Raw genomic sequence first — 17,530 nt, 5'->3', positions numbered from 1 at the left:
CGTTTGTCCTGGGCTTTTCTTTGTCAGGAGGTTTTTGATGACTCAGTCAGTCTCTTTACTTATAATTCGTCTGTTGAGGTCTGTTTCTTCTAGAGTCAGTGTAGGTTTTGCATATGTTTCTAGGAATTTGTCCATTTCATCTAAGTTGTCCAATTTTTTGTCTTACAGTTATTCGTAGTATCCTCTTTTTATTTCTGTTGGGTCAGAGTAATGCTCTGCTCTCCTTTCTGATTTTATTTATTTTCATCTTATCTCTTTTTTGTCTCTGTCAGTCTAGCTAATGGTTTGCCAATTTTATTAATCTTTTCAGAGAACCAACTTTTGGTTTTGTTAATTGTCTCTCGTTTTGTTATTCTCAAATTCATTTATTTCTGCTCTAATCTTTGTTGTTTCTTTCTGTTTGCTTTGGATAGTTTGCCGTTCTTTTTATGTTTCCTTTAAGTATACAGTTAGGTCTTTGTTTTTCACTCTTTCCTCTTTTATAATGTAAGTATTTAGGATTATAGGTTTCCCTCTCAGCACTGCCTTCACTGTATCCCGTAAGTTTTGATATGTTGTGCTCTTGTTTTCATTCACCTCATGATAATTTACTGATTTCCCTTGCAGTTTCTTCTTTGACCCACTGATTGTTTAAGGGTGTGTTGTTTGATGTCCATATCTTTTTTACTTTTCCAGTTCTCTGCTTTTTACAGCTTTCCAGCTTCATTCCATTATGGTCCGAGAAGGTGCTTTATATTATTTCAGTCTTTTTAAATTTACTGAGACTTTTTGTGACCTGACATAGGGTCTGTCCTGGCAAATGATCCATGTGCACTTGAGAAGAATGTATATCCTGTTGTTTTGGGGTACAATGTTCTGTATATGTCTGTTAGGTCTACTTCATTATCATGTTATTCAAGTTCTCTGTTTCCTTATTGAACTTCTTTCTAGAAGTTCTGTCTATTGATGAGAGTGGTGTATTGAAGTCTCCAACTATTATTGTAGAGACGTCTGTTTCTCCCCTCTGTTTTTCCAGTGTTTGCCTCATGTATTTTGGGGCACCACAGTAAGGTGTATAAATACTGATGATTGTTATTTCTTCTTGGTGGATTGCTCCTTTTATTAATATATGATGCCCTCCTTTGTCTCTTGTAAGAGTTTTGCATTTAAAGTCTCTTTTGTCTGATATTAGTATAGCTACCTCAGCTCTTTATTTGTTATATTTGCATGGAATATCTCTCTCCAGCCTTTTGCTTTCAACCTATTTGTCTCTTTGGGACCAAGATGAGTCTCTTGTAAGCAGCATGTAGTTGGGTCATCCTTTTTTATCCATTCTGCCAATCTGTGTCTTGATTGGGGAGTTTAATCCACTAGCATTCAATGTTATAACTGTGAAAGTAGTGCTTCAGCCATTTTATCCTTTGGTCTCTTTTTTTACCCTTTTAGTTAACTTCCCTGATAATCGTCATTTCTTCACACTACTCCAGGCCCCTCCCTCCTGCCTTTTCCTTTCAGCCTGCAAAACTCCCTTTAGTAATTTTTGTGGGGCAGGTTTCTCGTTGATGAACTCTCTCAGTTTCTCTTTATCAGAATATTTTAAACTCTTCCTTGCGGGATACTGATTACGTGCTTCAACTTGGCGGGCCTGGGCCGGGGGACCGGATCTGCCCCTGGGGAGGGTGGTGGGCACGGGTGGTAGCGCCCTCCACAGCCCCCCGGGCCTGAGAAAGTGGAGCCGGATGCAGGCCCCATTTCCTCACCCAAAATATCTTGCCCCACGTTGGGCGCCAGGAAGCTTGCCAGAGAAAACCGCCCCCCTTATCTTGCCCGCCACCCCCATTGCCAGAGCAACTCCCGCCACCGCCAGTGCGCATGCACCGTTGCCAGAGCAACTCCCGCCCCTTTTTCAAACAACCCCCGCCCTCTATGCCAGCCTATATAACTGGTGCTCACCCCTGAATAAACGCTCTTGGTTTTACCCTCCTGAAAAAAGCGTCCCGCCTGTTTCCTCTCGCCGCCCTCCACACCTTGCACGCCACCACCGGGGACCTGGCCAAGTCCCCCGCCTCGCCCTCGCCTCCGGGAAAGAGCCCCCGCTGCCGGTACCCTCCGAGCAACGCCAAGAGCCGAGGGTTCAGCAACCGGCCGCCCCCCGACGCAGTAGACGCGACTGCAACTGGTGCCCCGTGTGAGGCCAGTCTCCACACAACGGTCCAGCAAATCGCCTGCTCGCCCGGACGCCTCTCCAACTCCCCTTCTCCTCGCCTGCAAGGTAAGGGCCGCCTCTCCCTCGCCGCCCCGCGGAGCCGCCTCTCCCTCGCCGCTCCGCGCCCGAAACCGCCTCTCCCTCACTGCTCCGCTCTCGGAGCCGCCTCTCCCTTCCCGTATTATCCCGGCTACAAGTACTGTTGCCCCCGACTCTCTTTCTATGACCCCCATTCCTCCTAACATTCTCCCTCTACCCCTTCATTACCTTGGTGTGGTCCTCTGTGTCTTCGTTTCTCTGTTCGGCGCGGTGTGCCTCGCCGTGGCCGCCCCCCCCCCCGGACTGTTCCCGTTGCCGGGGGGTCCTGCTTTCTGTTCTCGTCGTCTTCTTCGGCCTCGCGGCCGCGGTTTGCCTCGTTCTTCTTGCTCGGTGGACGGCCCCCCCCCTCTTTTCCCCTCCGCTGTGGGTGGTCGTCTGTCCACGCGCCGGGCGCCTCGGGTTCGTGCTCTGGCGGGTCTTCTGGACACACGTCGTTGCAGGGTGTCTGTCCGGCAGCTGCGGGTGTGCTGGGACCTCCTGCTGCCCTTTGGCCCGTGGCTCACCACTTGCCATCTTTGGGGCCCTGTCACTTATAATCGCCTTGTTAGTCGAGTCTCCAGCGCCGTGAAGCATGGGGGCGGGCGCTTCCCTCCCGGCTTGCTCCCCACCTTAATAACCGTCCGCTCCTGCCTTCAAGGCTCCCTCCCCCCTGACCGAGGCCCCATTAAATCCAAGGAGGCCCTGTCGACTCAATCAACAGATTCGGACAGTGAGACCAATGCGGACCACGATTCAGACACAGAATCCTTAGTCGAGCAAATTAACAACGCGCTCGAAGTCACCCCCCAAAAACTAAACAATACCGGGTCTCGCCAAGATGGCGAACTTCCTCCTTCTTCTTCCACTGAGGGGAGGAAGTGCTCTAGCGATGACGTCAGCCCTAAGCCGGGCCGGAAACCGCATGCACTTTACCCCGCCCTTCCACAGGACGGAGCTAGCCCGCCATCTTACGCCTTAGCTACACCAACCGCGCCGCCATCTTGCAACACTTGGGGCCTCCCGCTTCCGCCTCCCCCTTCGGCGAGCTCCCCCTCTGAGCCGCTGCCGGTGGCTGCCGCCGCCCCTCTCACCCCGCCGGCAAACAACCCCTGGCTGCCTTCTACACCTCAAGGCAACCCTTGGGGCAACGCTGCCGCCGCCCCCACCCCTGTGCCAGGCCCTCTGCAAGCGCGTCCTCCTTTCCTTCGCGCTTTTCGCTGCTTTCCCCTTAACGTTACCCCCACACCGCAGAAACCGTACGACTGGTATCCCTTTGACTTAGACACTATCAAGCAACTTCGCAGGGCCGTCAAGGAGGACGGATTGGGTAGCCCATACGCTTCCCAATTACTGCAGGATATCGCCATGGACTTTTGCCTCCCCCAAGACTGGGCCTCGCTTGCCCGTACCATCCTTAGCCCCGGCCAGTTTGTTGATTGGCGTGCCCACTTCCAGGCAGAAGCAGCTAGGCAGAGCGAGCAAGATGCAGCCACTGGGGCCAATCATAACCCCGAAGCCTACTTGGGCACGGGAGCGTTTATACACGCATCCGCCTATACCAATGCACCCGCCACCTTTTGGCCTATCCTTCGGGGAATCGCCTTACGAGCGTTTGCCAACTGCTCCGCCTGTCGGCCTAATAAATTCACCAAGCTCCTCCAGGAGCCGAGTGAACCTTTCGCCACCTTTGTCTCCAGGGTTGAAGAAACCTGCGCTCGAAAGGTTAGTGATCCCCAGGCCCAACTGGCCCTCGCTCGAGAACTCATTCTCGAGGGAGCCAATCCCCCTTGCAAGCAGGCTATCCTTCCCTTGCGGGAGAAGAGCCTACACGATTGGGGACTTGCCTGCAGCGCCTTTGACCCAGCTGCCGCATCCCTAGCCCAGGCTGTCTCTGGTGCTGTCACTGCCGCCTTAGCCGCCACCGCCGGTTGCTTCAAGTGCGGGCAGAGCGGCCATTTTGCCCGGGAGTGCCCCAATGCGGAGGTAGACCGGGAGCCCAGTCCGGAGATACCCCCGGAGAGTGAGATTATACGCCTATACAGACGGGCAAAAGCCAGCCCCCTACACCTCCATAACCCCCACCCAAGCATTGCTTCCCTTCTAACGATCATGCTTGCCCTCGCCTCTTCTACCCAGGCCAACCCCCACCAGCCTTGGAAATGGACCTTTGCGCGTTGGGAGGATTCAAATATTGTCTTTTGCAATATCACTGCACAACCCCCCTCCTTTTCTTTTAATGCCTCTGAACTGTTTCTTCCCGGAACCTTTGCCCCCGCCAATAGCGACTCTGGTAGTTCTAGAAGGGGAGGCCGAGTTGGAGTACGCAGTAACAAAAACCTAGACCAGTATTACATGTGCCCATCCTCAAATCCTGGAAAATCGTACTGCAATTCCCCCAACGAGTACTACTGTGCATACTGGGGGTGTGAAACATTAGCCACTAATTGGAAGCCTCCTGTTCCTGATCAATACCTTACCTTAAAGTGGGCCCCTACAGGGTGCAAACTCCCTACAGTTAACTGGCTCGGCCAAGAAAGCGAGGGATCCTGCACACATCTTAATCTTACAGTGCAGCTCCCCACTGATCCCTCCTGGTTACTCGGTCGAACTTGGGGCTTCAGAATCTATGAGAAAGGAGCCGACCGAGGATCACTTATTCTCATAAAAAAGGAGGCTGCAAGCCAACCATGCCAAAATACTGCATTAAAAACACCCTCTGGCATAGGTCCCAACCAAGTCCTTAACCCTCTTAATCCACAGCCCTCCAGCCGCACCTCAACTACAAGCAGCGCATCCGGAAACCGCACCTCAGCTACAAACAGCGCATCGCCAACCCCACCACCCCAACCTTTTCTGCCCCCCTCTCGTTACTCCTCTCCCCTCCTCGGCCTTATCCAAGCAGCCTTCACCTCAGTGAATTCCTCCAACCCCAATCTTACCTCCTCCTGCTGGCTTTGCCTCTCCACCTCCTCCTCCCTGTATGAGCCCGTCGCCTCCAACCTTTCCTTTTCAGAAAATACAGAGAATAGCCCCTCGGAATGCAATTGGAATACCTCTGCCGTCCCCCTAACCTTTCATTCGGTCTCCTTTACAGGAAAGTGCATCCGCCCTCGCTCAAGTAACTCTCCCAACCTCACAGCTTGTGCCAACTACTCATCTCCCAGCAGCTCTGCCAAGTTTCTTATTCCCCACAACTCCTCCCAATGGCTCTGCTCCTCTACAGGACTTACCCCCTGCCTTAACGTGCAAACCATCAATATAACTAAAGAAACTTGCCTCCTAATTGTCCTTATCCCTAGGGTCCTATACCACAGCGAGGAAGACTTCTTCCTCCGCCTGGAAAGAACTGCAGCTCCTGCCCCTCTGCAAAAGCGAGAGCCCATCACCGCCCTCACAATCGCCACCCTCCTAGGTCTTGCAGGCGCTGGCACCGGGATCGCTGCACTAGCCAGTCAAGGCTCCGCCCTAACTCACCTCCGGGCGGCTGTTGACGAGGACATTCGTCACCTACAAAACGCTATTTCCCATCTTAAAAATTCTGTTAACTCCCTCTCTGAGGTCGTGCTCCAAAACCACCGAGGTCTCGACCTTCTTCTCCTCAAAGAAGGAGGCCTTTGCGCCGCCCTAGGAGAAGAATGCTGTGTTTATGCCAATTCCACAGGTCTCGCCGAAGACAGCCTAAAGAAAGTCCGAGAAGGACTAGAACAGCGCAAAAGGGACCGTGAAGCTGCCAACTATTGGTCCCACATCTTTACCTCCCTCCTCCCTTACCTCCTCCCCCTCATAGGCCCCCTACTAATAATTATTCTAGCTCTCACCCTAGGACCCTGGGTTATCCGCAGACTTCGCCAACTTGCTAAAAGCCAGGCCAATACCAATGCTGTCCTCTCATCATTTGTGCAAGTCCAGTATCAACAACTTGCCTCCACTGAAGAAGCTGACCCTCCGCAGCGTCGCCACCCTCGTCCATCCCGCAAGCAGCGAGGCCCTTGTCGAGCGCCCGGGCGCCACACCAATGCCGAGCTCCAGCCTCGCTGAGCCACCGTCAACCCCTTTTCCCCTCCCCGGCCTCCCCCTTCCCTCATCCCTTAGCGGACCTCTCCGGTAAGCTTCTTCCTTTAATTAGAAAAGAAGGGGGAAATGTGGGATACTGATTACGTGCTTCAACTTGGCGGGCCTGGGCCGGGGGACCGGATCCGCCCCTGGGGAGGGTGGTGGGCACGGGCGACAGCGCCCTCCACAGCCCCCCAGGCCTGGGAAAGTGAGGCCGGAGGCAGGCCCCATTTCCTCACCCAAAATACCACCGTTAGGGGAGGCTTGCCGGAGGGAACCGCCTTTTCCCCACCCCCTTATCTTGCCCGCACACCCCCCGTTGCCAGAGCAACTCCCACCACCACCAGTGCGCATACACTGTTGCCAGACACCGTTGCCAGAGCAACTCCCGCCCCTTTTCAAACTACCTCCGTGCCCTCTTAGAACCAATCCTAACCTCCGCACCCTCTCAGAACCAATCCTAGCCTTTATCCCCTCAGCATTGGCTTGTAACAACCCCCGCCCTCTATGCCAGCCTATATAACCTGTGCTCACCCCTGAATAAAGTCCCTTTTGTCTTTTTGTTCTACCCCTACTGGAGGAAGAGTGTCTTGTCTTTCCCTTCTCGCCGCCCTCCACACCTTGCACGCCACCGCCGGGGACCTGGCCAAGTCCCCCGCCTCGCCCTCGCCTCCGGGAAAGAGCCCCCGCCGCCGGTACCCTCCGAGCAACGCCGAGAGCCGAGGGTTCAGCAACCGGCCGCCCCCCCCCCCCCCCCCCCCGAAGCAGTAGACGCGACCGCAACTGTGTAACCAAATAAACCCCCTTTTATAAAAGCCAATCCATCTTTGGTGTTTTGGTGTTTTGCATTCTGGCAGATTAGCAAACTAGAACAGGGTCCATGCATTTTTTTGTTTTGTTTTTTTTTTTTTTGCAGCATCTGGACAAAGTGGCATGTTGATTTGAGGGCCCCACACACAGCTGAGGCCCCAGGCAGAGCTCTTTCCCTTGGCACTCTGAGTGAGCATTTGCACAGCAGCCTGTGGGTAGATGTGAGCTGAGCAGTTCATGGATGACCCTCCTCTGGCTCCTCTCTGCCAGTGACCCAGCTAGTTTCACTTGTGTTCCAGCAGAGCTGGGGGTATGATCCCGTGCACCTTCTGTTTCCTGGGGACTCTAAGCTTGTTTGCTTAAAGCTGTGAAGAAAGTGCCACATCCCTCCAACCACCCTTATCAACGTCACCCTTTTCTTCCTGGCAACATTTACAGGAGGGTTGGTTGGCCATTAATCTTATTATGGTTTCCCACAGAGCTTTATACTCAAAATTTAAAAAGTTATCTTTGTTGCACAGTCATGAGCCACTATGTAAGATATGAAAATGGAACAAAAAGTTATAGTAATTGTTTTAGTTTCCTGGCTGCTAAAAATAATACTATAGTTGATTTAAACAATAGGAATTTATTGCCTCACAGTTGGAGGCTAGGAGGAGTCCAAAATTGAGATGATCCTTGGCCCTTGCTTTTCTGTCACATGGCAATGCATGTGGCAGCCTCTCCTTTGGCTTCTGAGTTCTGTTAACTTAAAGCATCTGGCTCTTCCTCTGGCTTCTCTCTCTGCAGCTTTCCCCATGAGGCCTTCGGTAGTAGACTTAAGACCCATCCTGATTCATTTGGGCCACATCTTAACCAGAACAACCTCATCAAAAGGTTCTGTGTATAAGGGTTCACACCCACAGAAATTGTGGAGTGAGTTGCTATGTGGTGTGTGGTGGAAACACCGGTTCAGGCACAATAGAGACTTCCAGCAAATGACCACTTCATGACTTACACGGCACAAATGATTCAAAAGGGCAGGGAAGAGATCCCGTCGTGGCTTGTCTCCCAGGAAGCCAACTGCTCGGTAAGGGTTTGTGGATGGCTGCTCTGCATGCCCCACTTTGTGTTGGAGAGGACAGGTGTCTGTACTGCCCAAGAGTGGGTGTTTCTCAAGCAAGGTTTGTGCAGAGTTCCTGCCTTGAAGAGCAGCTAAGGCTGCTTTTTCCCTGCTTGGGGTTCAAGGTTTAATCAGGTCATTCCATCAGACCTAACATCTCTCTTGGATTGCAAAATGGAAACATTGAAACATCTGCACACAAAGTAAAGCAGGGAGATGGGCAATGGCTGGGAGATGGCTGCTGAGCATGTCTGTGACTTCCCCAGCAGGAATGGATTAAGTTTAAGAACAAGTTTTTATGGGGTACATAGCTCAAGTCACCACGGTCTGCCCTCTGGACCTCAAAAATACATGTTCTTTCCACATGCAAAATACATTCCTTCCATCACAACAGCCCAAAAACCTTAAGTCATTTCAGTAACAATGCTAAGTATAACATCTCATCAAAATCAGTCATGGGTGGTATTCTGGTTTGCCAAAGCCACCAGAATGAAAAATACCAGAAATGGATCAGCTTTTAAAATAGGGGTTTATTTTCACCAATTTACAGTTCTAAGGCCATAAAAGTGTCCAAACTAAGGCATCAACCAGAGGATATCTTCACTGAAGAATGGCTGATGGAGTGGGGACACCTCTGTCAGCTGGGAAGGCACATGGTTGGCATCTGCTGGTCCTTTGCTCCTGGATTGCATTGCTTTCAGCTTCTGAATCCAGTAACCAAGTTCTTACTTAGCTTCTCCAGGGGAAATTCTGGGCTTTATCTCTTAGCTTAGCGTCTCCAAATATCTTGGACTATGTAGGCTCTGAGCTCTCTCTCTCTCTCTCTTTTAGCTTCTTAAGGACTCCAGTTAACTAATTAAGACTCACCTTGAATGGGCGGGGGTCACATCTCCATGGAAGTAATCTAATCAAAAGGTCTCACCCACAATTGGGTGGGTCACATCTCCATGGGAATAAACTAATCAAAAGATCCCACCCACAATAGGTCTGCCCCCACAAGATTGGATTAAAAGAACATGGCTTTTGTGGAGTACATAATAGATTCAAATCAGCACAGGTGTGGTTTGTCCTCCATCTGTAGATCGTCTGTCTTAAAACTTCTGGCTGCCTCCTCTGGCTTTCTCTCTTGGAAGTACAACCTGTTGATGAGGTTACTTCAGTTAAGGCGTGGCTCAACTGAATCAGGATGGGAATTAATCAGATTACTGGAGGCCTTAGAGAGAAGGCTTCAGTGAGAAAGCCACAGGAACAGCCAGAAACTGAAAGTCAATAGGACCTGGAAGAGAAAAGAGAAGCTGCCATGTGCATTGCCATGTGTTTTCATTTCCTCATTGCTAAAACAAATACCACAGAGAGAAATGGTGTGGACCCAATGGAAGTAGGATCTTTTGATGAGGTTACTTCAGTTAAGATGTGGCCCAAATCAATCAGGAAGGGTCTTAATCCTATTACTGGAGCCCTTTATAAGCAGAATGATATTTAGACACAGAGAGAAAAAGCTAGAAGAAGCAGCCAGAAGTTGAAAGTCACTGGAACCTGGAGAGACCGCCTTGTGCATTGCTATGTGACAGAAAAGCCAAGCACCAAGGATTGCCAGCAGCCAGCCCCAGAATGCCTGTCTTCGGGAAGCAAGCATTGCCTCAGTGATGCCTTGACTTGGACTTCTCCTAGCTTCAAAACGGTGAGGCAATCAATTTCCATTGTTTAAGTCAACCCATTGCTTTAGCAATGAGGAAATGAAAACACATGCAATGCACATGAAGGCCTCTGCTTTCTCTTCCAGGTTCTGTTTACTTCCAGCTTCCGGCCTCCACTGTAATTGTGATAGTTTGAAGCTGTATGTACCACAGGAAAGATTATGTTGAGAAAAGATCCGCTAATCCATTCCTGTTGGTGTAGACCTATCATGGGTGGGACCTTTTGATTAGATTATTTCCATTGATGCATGCCCCAGGTGGGTCTTAATCCTCTAACTGGAGTCCTTTAGAAGAGGTTAAAGGACAGAAAGAAGATACAGAAAAAGGCCCCAGCGAAGACGAGAGAGAAGGACACACTGAAGCTAAGAGAGGTAGAAGCTGAAAGAGAGAAACATGCAGACACTCAGAGAGCAAACCACTGAAGCCAGAAGCTAGGACCTGCGGGTGCCCGCAGCCTGTCTTCCGAGTCCACGTATTGTCCTGTTGTTGCCTTGAGTTGGGCATTTTCATGGCCTCAGAATTGTAAACTTGTAAGTTAATAAATCCCCATTGTAAAAACCAACCCTTTTTTGTGTGTGTTTTGTTTGTTTGTTTTTGCAATTTGACAGCTTTAGCTAACTAAAACAGTAATATTAACCAATTTTCAATTAAAAGCAAAACTGAACATCCATTATGGATTGAATCACGTCTCCCACAAAGACAGTTTTGAGTCCTAATCCCCAGTTCTCTGGGTGTGGACCCATTCGTAAATAGACTCTTTGAAGATGTTATTAGTTAATAGGAGGCCAAACTGAATCAGGATGGATATTAATCCCAGTTGACTGGAGTTCCTATGAGCAGAGGAAATTTGGACCCAGGAGGATACTGATGGGGAGAGAGCAGACATGAGCGGGAAGCAGAGATTGGGCTCTGGCTGCCAGCAAGCCACCACTGCAAGGCTCCAGACTTCAGAGAAAGCACAGCCCTGCCGACACACTGACTTTGGACTCCTGGGCTCCAAAACTGTGAGCCTGTAAGTTCCTGCTGTTTAAGCCAAGCAGTCTATGGTGCTTTGTTGTGCAGCCCTGACAAATGTAGACACCACCCTTCCGTTCCCCTGTTTCTGCTGCTTGCTTTTTCTGTAGGTAAAGGTAAAACCCCACCTCCCATGTTGTGACCCTACATTCAGCTTTCACTGCTTTCTTATTCTTCAATGCCCTGGACTTTGTTGGGGACAGTAATTTGTTCACTTGACTATTATTGTAGCAAGTGTGACCGGTGCCGCCTTTTCTAGGTGGAAATAGATTGTCTCAGTTATCCTGGAGTTGATAATATCAAGACATATTTGAGGTTAATGTATGGCAAAATGATGTGTGCATGTGTTTTGAGTTATTGCTATTTGATGGTCAGGTATGCTGGCTGTTGAGCTGTCAGTGTTTTTTTTTTTGTTGTTGTTTTGTAAATAGTTGTAAGAAAAAGGTCTGTTTTCCTGCTTCTGGGGTTAGTGTAGAGGTCCTTTGATAACCAGACAAGGAACGGGCTGAGAGAGTACACCTGCCTCTGGGCCAAGGATGGAGGTTGATGTGGCTTAAGTGTAGATTTTGGAATAGTACCTTCTACTGGTTAATTGCTGCAGAGGAAGAGGATGGGGGAAGGGATTAACGGCTGATGCTTTATGATTTTCTTTTGAACACACTTGTAGTGCCTTTCTGCAAATGCCACTTCCCTGAGCTGCTAGTACAGATGCCATTTGACGGGCATGGTTGCATCAAGGCTTTGTAACATTATTGGCTGTGTCCTGACAGTTTGTTCTGTTATCAGAAATATTTACACATTGTGACTCCTTTGAATTGATAGTCTTCTTTCATGAGAAATATAGTTTGTCTTGAAATATTAAACAAAATAAGGGGGAGGTCATTGGCATTCCTGGTGTGGAAACTGAACACTTACGAGCAATTTTTAAAGACATTTTAGTATCGTTAGTAAAAAGTTAAATAGACCTACACAACAGAAAAAAAATGCTAGCATTGGACAGAGAAATTTTCCTTAGGGATCTTACCAGGAAGAGTGGGGTTGGGATGACGTTTGAGGTGCAGAACTCTTATTAAAATAAGCAATTTTGCATACATGATACTGTTGCATTGTAATAGTGTTGTTTTCAATAGTCCTGAAAGCATAAATTGATAGGATGACTTATTCTATGTATTGTTTTTTTTTCTTTTTTCTTTTTTTTAAATAACACTGGAGGTGAGAGAAAATGTGAAATGAGTGTGTGCACAGATTAACATGGAAGAGGGCCAAATTCCTGCTCAGAGGCTTCTAAATCAAGGTGCAGTTTCAGAGATTATCTGCTTGATGAACACATGGAAGGATTACATCCTAACCCATCTCAATTGTCTTAATGAAGTGAACTGTTGGGGGGGATTTGCAGTGGTAAGGAGGGCCCTGTAGGATACACATCTGTTCCATATGGAATATTCTTAGGAATGTGATTTTAGATTCACTTTGTGTTCAAACCTTAGTTATCTCTAAGGTTGTGTGTCTTTTACAGTGAAATGTGAACAGTTCAAAAATACTATTTATTCAGTGGGAATAGAGTGAGGTAATTTCAATCCAGTATATCCTTTGCCAGTGTTTTTTTGCAAGGAAACTGGAGTAACTGGAATAAGTTCACAGCAAAAAGGTAATCCAAATCAAGGAATAAAATCACCTGTTGGTTTTTCAATTTTGATTTATTGTTGGTCAGAAATGTTTAAAAAAATTGGGACAGTAATCACTGTCAGGTCTTGCAGTAATTGAACCTAATGTTGAACAGAAATATGTGAGATGCTGTAAAAAGACACACATACACAGCATGCCATTTTAAAAAGCCGTATATGTTGAATATTATCATGAATTTAGAAAGGACCCATTGCTTTTAAAATTAATTTTGAATCTTTAACATCTTGTTCAAATCTCAGTAATCAGCAAAATATTTAAATAGTTAAATAAATTGTACATAACAAGTTCTTTTGGGAATAGTATGCTTTCCTACTCACTGCTTTTGGCAACCTCTTTTGCAGTTGATTTAAATGTTAAAATAGCAGAAAATTCGGATGTTTAAGTGAGTCATTAGTGAAACAGCTGTGAACGTCATTAAGCACGTATATACACACCCTAAAACAATATTTTATTGTCTTACATAATCAATTTCTGGTAGTACTGTGCTCTAGTTGATCATAGGGTTTTTCAACAACCAGCAGTTCCTCTTGAATCATATTTAAGTGATTGTTAATTATTGGTATCCTGAAAATTATTCCAAAGTTGTTAACTGCTTGTCCTGTTTAACTGTGATTTTGGTGAGCCTGTTGATTTGTGCTTGGTTTCTTTTTTAACAGAGTTCTAGTGTTATTTTTAAATAATGAGGAGAACTAAACGTTTAAATATATGATAGAAAATTAAGATTGCTTAAGCCATTTTAATGAGCATTTGACCACAAATACCTTAAGCTCAAATACTAAATATATTTGGACTTTTGATTGGAATTGCAATTTGTATAACTCATTGGTGTATTGAGTAAGGTAAGATGTAATACATGTCTATACATTAGGTAAATAGGCCAGATAGTACTATTAATATAAGAGATCTTTTGGGAAATTGCCCTCTTTCTGCCAGTATAAAATTGTTATTTTGAATTGGCAAAATGTACCAGTGTATCAGCAACCATAAGCAGTGTGTTTATGAATTTCTTCCTTGTATTGTTACACTGTAAAATAAGTTGACCTCTGATTCAAGACCACTTGGATTTTGAGGAATTGTCACAGCCTTTTTGCCATGGCTTTTGCATCAGAAGTTGAAGCCTTGGCACATGACCGATTTTAAACTAGCTAAACTCCATGACTTGTAAGGGCTTTAGCTAGGCTTCCAAGCCACCTCAGGTATTGGGGAAAAGTGGGACAGAAATTTCAACCTTAAAGTCAGGCCTCTCAAAAGAACAAGAACCATAGATTTAGCTGGGCCCCATGGAGGCTTGAGTGCTACTAGGGATATGGCTCTACCCAGCTTTAGTGACCAGATTCCTTGTTGCCTCCACAGCTGCAGGGATTTGTTGAGCCATACCCTTGTGTCAGGGCTGTTTATGGTTGTCCAGGCTGTGTGTAGCATAAGGGCACCATATCTAATGGGGACTGTGTTTACATTGTGGCCCTACTCTAATTTGAAAGAGAGCATATGAGCAAGCATTGCCACACAGTCTCTAGACAGAGTCCTGGAGCTACAGGGAAGAGCCTGCTCCTACAAAACCCCACTCCAGCATACATGGCCACCCCCACACGCATTCAGCAGGGCATGTATGTACACATTCATTGGCATGTACATATGCCCATCAGGCTCCCAGAGGTCTGATTCCTGTCCCCCTTATTTCTTGGGGTGGGGAGTAGCAGAGGTGGGGTGGTGGTGGCATTCAACCATGTGTGGGGTGAACATAGTTTGGTGTCCAGGGAGGATGTGAGCAGTTAAGAATGTGCGCATGTTCTGTGTGCATGAATCCAGAGATGCTGCCTGGGGAGGCCCTGGAAACCTGTCCCATCCTGGGCAGAACCTGGCTAGACCTGGGAGTTGAATCTATACAAGAGCAGCTTTGCTTGATTCCTAATGGCATGCATAAGCTCTGGCCCCTGGTTTAAAAAGAAGTTCAATATATGAAAACATCATTCAGGTGAGTTTAAACTAAATGCTCCTAATTAAATCCAGAGCCAGTGTTCCCCTGCCCCCTTTCTCCTCTCCTACTTTATGTGTGGGTTACCAAATGTGACTGAAGTGGGCAGCAGTCCACCAACCTGCTCCTTCCTGCAGGAATCACCACATAAGGTTGTTCAGGTTGGGCAATAAATATACTAACTTAAATTTTTTTACTCAAAAAAAGGTGTGCCTTTCTGGTACAAAGGCACCAAACAGCCAGTACTGGCCCACCTAGTTCTCTACTGTTAACTCACTTTTATCTCTGGTTTCTTTGCATCTTTATGCTTCTGCTTCCACTTTGTAGTTACGGACTCGTATCTTTTATTAACATTTCCCGAGAGAGGAGATCTGATAGGTCATTAGTTACTGCCACTGTCTCAACAGTTTATATTGCTTTAAGAAACCCTATACAGTCTTAACTGGTAGTTATAATCCTTTATTTAGGTGAGATAATTTTGTTGCCTTTGTCTCTTTCTCCTTTATTTTCTGTGAATCTTCCCATCTACCTACCTGCCTACCCAAATCAGTTTTCCCAAACTGTGTTTATGGTATACTAATGTACTGCAAGTATTTTTTTTAATGCATTTTGTATTTTGAACTTTAACATATATACATAAAAGTGACTTTCAAAGTACCATTTAACAAGTGGTTAAAGAGCAAATTTCAAAGAATGTCTTGGGTCACAGTTCCACAACTTCAGCTGTTTCCATTATTATAAAATACAACATACATACAGAAAGGTATTAACTTTCAATGTACAACACAGCAAGCAGCTTTATAGGTAATTTCAAAAATTGTTGTGGATTACAGTTCCACAGTTTCAGTTTTTTCCTTATGTGAAATACTGGGTATATACAGAAGGGTGAAGACTTTCAAAGCACAATTCAACTAGTAGCTATACAACAAGTTTCAAAGAATGTTATAGGTTACGGTTCCACCATGTCATTTACCTTCTTCCTGTACTGCAATATTTTAAATGTTACGAGGGCCAATGACTTTAGAAGGCATATTTGTCCCTTAAAGACTCAGCATGCAAGGGTATTTTTTTTCTTTCAAATACCTATGACCTTCTTATGGGATACTAATATTCTGTAGAACAGTTTTGAGAAACATATGTAAAATTAATCCTCTCTTAACCAAATGCTTTGTTCTTTTTCTTTGTAGTAATGAAGAAGTTAAGTTCTGAGTAGTATTATCAGAATGCTTTGCTACTCTATACTATTGTTTCTTGAGCAACTCTTGTACTCCAGTACTCCGAGCGATACAAAATGACTGCTTTTTCCACCTTTTACCTATGTCATTCTGGAATCATCATTGATTGTTGCATCCATTATCCCTCATTATGTTTATCAACCGAATCAGTCAAGTAAATATTTTTCTTTTTTACCCCACTCCAGTAACTGTGTTATTATTCAAGGTTTGATAACTTCATTTTTGGACAACTGCAGTCAATTGTATAAGCACTGGCAAGTTTCTTTCAACAAATAGTAAACAAAAACATGTATTTACTCTGTGCAGTGCATTGGGCTAAGCTTTACAGGAATGTAAAGATAAGAGGGTGGCCTTCTAGCAGATTTTTCTCTATACTAGCTATAAATAGACATATAACTGTTAGAAGATAAAGTGTTTTAGAGACAGACTACTATGGGATTTTATAAGTTGTTTATTGTTGTGTAACAAGTTACCCCCAAACTTAGCGGCTTAATAGAGCAAACAGTATCTCACAGTTCCTGTGGGTCAGGTGTTTGGAAGTGACTTAGCTTGGTAGTTCTGGCTCAGGGTCTCTCATGAGGTTGCAGTCAGTCCGGGGTGTCATCCGGGGTGCAGTCATCTGCTGTTGGCTTGACTGGAGTTGGAGGATCTGCTTCCAAGATGGCACAGTCACATAGCTGAGGGCAGAAGGCCTCAGTTCCTAACTGGCCGTTGGCAGGAGGCATCAGTTCCTTGCTATGTGGACCTTTCTGTAGGATTATTTGAGTGACTTTACAGCATGGCATTTGGCTTCCTCAAGAATGAATGGTCAGAGAGAGCGAGAGAACAACAACCAGAGGAGAGTGACAGAGCGGGAGCGAGAGTGAGAGAGAAAGAGAGCGTGTGTGAAAGAGTGCAAAAAGAAAGCCTTGATGCCTTTTATGACCTGGTTTCGGAAATCACACACCATCACTTCCACCATATTCTGTTTATTAGAATCAAGTCACTGAGTCCAGCCTACACTCAAGGGAAGGATGCTTAAAGGAAGGAGTGTCAAAGAATATGTGGACTTACTTTAAAACTGTTATCGGGGTTGAAGAGAGAGATAGCAGATTAAAAAAAAAATCTTCCCTCTTGATTGGTTGTCTTCAGACAGTCCTTTATTTTGACTGGAGGGTTGTTGCTGGTTCTTAGAAGTGAGTGACAAGATCAAAACTTCACGTTATTCAGCTTTCCTTCTTCTTTTGTTGATCTATTTCCTACCTTCTTCCTGTTGTGCTTTTTCAATTAAAACTGTGCTTAGGACACCCTGCCTTAAGTTATTTTGGTTTGGCCACTCCTCTTTCTAATCAGAGTACCTTTTCTTTAGCTCTTTAACCTTCTCACCCATTTTGTATCTTCATATCTTGTGTTAATGTTTATTACTTACACTGATATCTTAGTGTTACGTTTTTTCCCTTAGATTGTAAACTCCTTGAACAGAGTTTTTCTTTAACTGTAATTATATATGCTTGGAATTAGATGGATTCTGAAAAACATATTTCATTTAATCTAAAATATCATTGGTTGTAAAATGCACTATTATTTTATGTACCACTAAGAAAGAAAAAAATGCTGCCAATTAAACTTTGTAAGACCCATCAAGTGATGTACAGATGTAAAACATTGTGCATCTTAGAACTATTGACACATGATTGATTTTTTCAGAAGTGTTTT

The sequence above is a fragment of the Choloepus didactylus genome, chromosome 2 (assembly GCF_015220235.1).
Source record: "Choloepus didactylus isolate mChoDid1 chromosome 2, mChoDid1.pri, whole genome shotgun sequence".
Taxonomy (NCBI): domain Eukaryota; kingdom Metazoa; phylum Chordata; class Mammalia; order Pilosa; family Megalonychidae; genus Choloepus; species Choloepus didactylus.
The sequence above is the reverse complement of the archived record's forward strand: the minus strand, read 5'-3'. Positions refer to the sequence as shown.